This window comes from Miscanthus floridulus, chromosome 8 (genome assembly GCF_019320115.1).
Source record: "Miscanthus floridulus cultivar M001 chromosome 8, ASM1932011v1, whole genome shotgun sequence".
NCBI lineage: Eukaryota > Viridiplantae > Streptophyta > Magnoliopsida > Poales > Poaceae > Miscanthus > Miscanthus floridulus.
In genome coordinates this window covers 77,610,205-77,615,560 of record NC_089587.1, presented here as the reverse complement: position 1 = coordinate 77,615,560, position 5,356 = coordinate 77,610,205, and the positions used below count along the sequence as shown (strand labels likewise).

At 42.3% G+C, this 5,356-nt stretch overlaps 1 non-coding gene across 1 annotated transcript; it reads left to right on the top strand.

Annotated features, from left to right (window-relative positions):
* Positions 1-1,453: 1,453 nt before the first annotated feature.
* Positions 1,454-1,560, top strand: LOC136478669 (small nucleolar RNA R71). The gene has a single exon (XR_010764387.1). It is a non-coding gene; the product is annotated as a small nucleolar RNA R71 (small nucleolar RNA).
* The last annotated feature ends 3,796 nt before the right edge of the window (positions 1,561-5,356 follow it).

Genomic DNA, 5,356 nt, shown 5'->3' with positions numbered 1-5,356 from the left:
TGTGGAAGATTTTTTTCCAATGGTACACTCGATTGTTGGTACGCTAGGATCATCCTTCTTAGCAAGGAATGGTGAAGTGAGGAGGTGGTCGTACTCAAATTGGAGTGTGTTGATCATGTTGATCCTTTCTTCTTATGGCTGACTAGTCTTGTTCTTCCTCCTTCTTCGGTTGTTCTTCTTCTTGGTCACTATTGTCCCTTTGGATAGGTATGCCTTTTGTGGATGACTAGGAGATTGCAAGATGCGATTCTTGTAAGAGAACTTCTCCTTTTTATCCTTGATCGTGAAACAGATCTTGGCACTATCCGCATAGATGATGACTTTTGCGGTGCTCGGGAAAGGTCAGCCTAGGATGACGGGTGCCCTTTCATCTCCACTTGTTTCCAAAACCACAAAGTCTATGGGAACATATGATTGTCCCACTTGGATGATGGCATCTTCAAGAACTCCTTTGGGATAGCAGAGTGACTGATCTGCAAGCTGCAAACTGCATATTTCTATACAACAAAGAATCTCCTAAAATTTTCTCATAAATTACCTTAGGCATGATGTTGACACTTGCTTCGAAGTCACAGATAGCTTCTTGGAAGATATAAGGTCCAATGGCGATAGGGATGACAGGTCTCCCTGGATCACCTTTCTTGTCGGGTAGGGTGTAATCTATCCACCTTCCCTCTAATGGTTGCGTGTAGTAGAAAGTTGCATTGTGAATATCGACAAGATTTGGAGTTTCTAAATCTTTCGGCTAGCCCTAGAATCTTACCTTTGTCGGACAGGAGGAACAATAGCCACCAGCTGAGCTATTTGTGATTCTATCATTTTATTAAAGCTATGCTGGTTCTTAATGGTAGAAGCAAAGCTATCCATTCTGTTACTTATATTTTCTAGAATTTTATCATTGGTAGCTATCTTCTTCGATAATCCTTTCATAAGTCTACATTGGCTAGCAATTAATTCTCTAAGGGTGGTTGATTGAAGTTATTATAATTATTACCTTGAGGGTTACCTTGATAGTTCGGCCTCTGTTGTTGGTTCCATCCTTGATTCTATTGAGGATGATAGTAGTTGTTAACAAAGTTCACATCCTCTTAGGTTTTAGGACAGTTGTTCCCTGAATGCCCAGTGTTGCCACATACTTCACACGTCATGCGTGAATCATGAATGTACATGACTTCTTGCTTTTCATTAGCTTGGTCTTTGAGCTTCTTCATCAGTAGGTCCATCTTGGCAGACAACATGTCTACCTACTTGAGTTGATGCATACCTCCACCTCTCTTACAGGGTCTGAACACGTTCTTCATTCCAGCCTTGGTTGGAGGCCATCTTCTCCACAAGAGTGGTCGTAGCTGAAAGTGTAAGTGATAAGAATGCACCTCCAATAGCAGCATCCATGGTCTCATGGGTACTGTTGGTCAACCCATGGTAGAACACCTGCATGAGTAGCTAATTCTCCATCCCATGATGAGGACATTCTGGTATATAGTCTTGAAAGCGTTCCCATGCCTTAGGGACAGATTCATCATGTTGCTGCTAAAAACTTAAAATTCTCCCACGCAGAGTATTGGTCTTGCCTGTGGGAAAGAAGTTTGCTAGATAGATAGTAGAGCAATTATCCCATGTAGTGTCTCTGTTTTTGTTGGTGTAGAACCACTGCTTTCGCCTTCCCCAAAAGTGAAAATGGGAAGAGCCAAAGTAGTATGGCATCCTTGGTTACTCCCTTGATGGTGAAAGTGCTACAGATCTCCAGAAAGTGTTGGAGATGTGCATCCGTATCTTCATGTGCCTTTCCACAAAATTGGCTCGCTTGCACCATGTTTATGAGAGCCAGCTTGAGCTCGAATCCATTGTCTCCCACATTGACTGTGGGTCTAGTCTGAATATTAGCAGTAGTTGAAGCAGAGAATTCATAGAGAGTCCTGTCAGTCATGGCTTCACATTCTAGTGTTAAGCTTCGTCTTATATGGTTGTCTTCTGACTCTAAAGCTGAAACTTTTTTGAGTTTAGCTTAGTCCTCTTAAGTAGTGCTTTTGGATTGTCAACGTAGTTTGTCGAAAGGTCAAAACCGGTCATATATTACCCTGCATAAGATACACAAGTAGACAAAAACAAGAGTAAACCTGTTTGAGCATATGCCAATGGTTTATCTTGATCACATCAATAAGTATAAGTTTATCAATACTTCCTTTGTCTAGCTACATTCCCCAGCAACAGCGCTAGAAATGCTTGTTGGTAGTTATTAACTTGTCACTTATTTTAATAGCCACCTATTATAAACCTATATCTCCTAACATTACTTTACTAGGTTGTCATCCCTAGTGATGTTGCTAGAGATACTTATTGGTACTACCTAAATTACTACTAGAATAATACCAAATAGTTCTTTATTAATTTATGTGACTAGGAGGAATATATAAATATGAAAAAAGGAATTTGCAAGCGCACAAATAATTATACCATTGTAGCACTTCACCCGAGAGTATTCCTAGGTATCGTTATTTATATTTTACCAGTGGGAAGGTCTAGCATGGACATGTATTGATAACTTATACTATTGATGGAGAAGTAAACCATAACTAATATTCTACTCAAAATAAGGGTAAGTCATAAGATATATATATATATATGATAAGTATTGATCAATAATAATGATAAATCACTTAGAGTACTCCTTTCTATGGCATTAGCATGGTCAGGTAGAATATTAGAAGAATAATTCCTAAGTCATTATTAATTACAAGTCAAAGCATATATTGATTAGTGCAATTATACCTAATAGTCATTGCTCAGATCATCTTCATATCTACATAGAAGGGATATTACTAAGGGAGATTAAGAACAGAGCTTGTCCCCTTTTTGTAACTAGATCCTACGTGCTACCTACATCGGGGAGTGGACTATAAAGGACTCAATAGGAGTATCATGTCCATGATCTACCATATGACCTAGAATATAGAGTGTATCCATAGGTAAACAACGTATAAGCACCACGCTCACACAATGTCGACCACCCACCCATGGATCCTTAGGGTGAGCACTATACGAACATATGCATGAATATGATGATAATCCTACTATACTAGGTATATAATCAAAGTAGACGATGAACATTATAACAAAGAACATGAATAAGATGAATACTAATATTGTCATAACAATTATAGCAAACATATAAAAATAATAAAGATACAAAAGAGAGAGGGGGTACAAAGATTATACCGAACCACATGTGGGGGGTACAACCCCAAATACCCATGGCAATCGACATGGGCCACTGCACCAGGGGTGGTCTAGCCATAAGAAGGTGTGTGATGCAAGACACTGATCGACAAGCATCACATGGTTTTAGAAAGGAATCTTGAAGATAGAGAAGGATCTGTTTGGATATGATAGATATCGTATTCCTTGTAAATACTTACCATATACCCAAATAGATCTAGATCTAACCGACTTATGACCCTGTCCCCCAGACTATATAAGGCAGGTAGGGACCCCCTCGAATTCATCTCATATTCAATACAATCCAATAAAGACACATGACGTAGGGTATTACGTCGATCAGATGGTTTGAACCTGTCTAAATCGCTATCTCTGCGCCTTATGTCACCATCTGGTTCCTATTACGTGCACCTCCACTGATCATCTACTACCGTGGGTATACCTCTTGGTAGACTGTCGACTAGATTTCATCGACAGTGGCGCACTAGGTAGGGCATGTGCGTGCTGATTCCATGGCCAACCAGATGGTTACTTTCTTGAGCTCCATGGCTTTTCCCGAGCCAGGCTAGATCTTCAAGATTGGATCCATGACTTGGATCATCGGCCCCGACGGTAATGAGGAGATCATGGAAGTGGTGCAGGATCACACTATGCCAATCGTGCCAACATCTACAATGATATCTCCGATCCCAACACCTCACCGCTGGGTTAGGAGATCCATCAACAATAACAATTTGACCGAAGCTATCGATCGGGTCATGGACCGCTTAGCGGAATGTTAGCTCCTCGTGGATTCGGTCTTAGATCGATCTAGAGTGAGTGATGAACCTCCTGCACTCCAAGGTCACCATGCCACTAATGCCGAGTGCCCCGCTCGTGCACGCTGTAACACCCCTGGTGTTATGCTTGCATAATTGCACTTGCATTCCATGAACATGAGCATCATTCATCCATTCATGAGCTTATATCACTTGAAACATGTGAAACATGACTATGAAACAAAAGTATCATTTCAATTGTTTTTCATCGTTTCAGTACATTCAGTGCTTGATTCTTGTATGACCAATGTGTGGTATGGCTAAATATATTGTTAAACATCTTAGCTATGCTTAGAAAGTCATTAGGAACAATGTTCATGTTGATCATTTTGCCTAATTAAGGTTCCAAATCATGGTTTGACTTGTTTTGACCCTAGGACTTTTTGGTTTGACTGTTTAAAAAGTACAGCTTAGAATGTTTGCATGTCTGAGCAACCTAAAGCAAAGTTGTAGCAAATTTTATAAGGAACAAAAGTTGTTTTATGACCAACTCATGAAAATGAGCACAACATGTTCAATTTGGTCCCACAAGTCGGATTGTGGTGCTGACTCAACACTTAGAATTTTCTAAGTCAGAAATCAAAGTCCAGTTTCATCTACTCGACTTTGGCTTGATACAACTCGTTATTCTTTGAGAATTAGCTGATAAAGTCGAAAGCATTGTTGTAGCCCTAACATAGCTTTACAACTTTCATGTATACGATTTGCACTGATTCGCCACGATTTGAGAGATCTAGCGCCATCAAGTAACGCTGTCAGTCAACTCGTTGTTTCAACTGAATGCTGAAATTTTGAACTCGGCACAGTGCCGACCGGTGATAGCTCCTGGCCGCCGCGTGGCCGCCATGCGTCGTGGCCGGCCTGACGCCGTTGCTCGCTGGTGAACGCTTGAAGGCCATGCCCGCTTGCCATCCCACTCGTCCTCGCCCTCTATTTCTTTCTCTCGCGCGTGCTGGAGCTACCGAGAAAAGCCGCCGCCGTGCCATTGCTCCGCTAAGCCTGTGCACCCTCGCCATTGCCTCGCTTCTCACTCTAGCTAGTCCGCGACTCCATTGTTGTCGTCTGGAGCTCTTCCACCTCGCCACCGAGCCAGAGAGTCAAGGTAGGCGCCATTTCTTCTTCTTCTCCGCCGCGGATCACCATTACCGCCGGAGTCAGGGCTATGCTCGCCGTGGCCGACCACCATCGGAGCTCTATCCCTCCTTCCTCTCCCTTCCCTCAGTTTCCCTATGTCACCTCGATGCTCACGCCAAGCTCAGATCGGGCCGCCATGGCCGGAGTTGGTCGGCGTACCTCACGAAGCGCCGCCGCGACCGCCATTG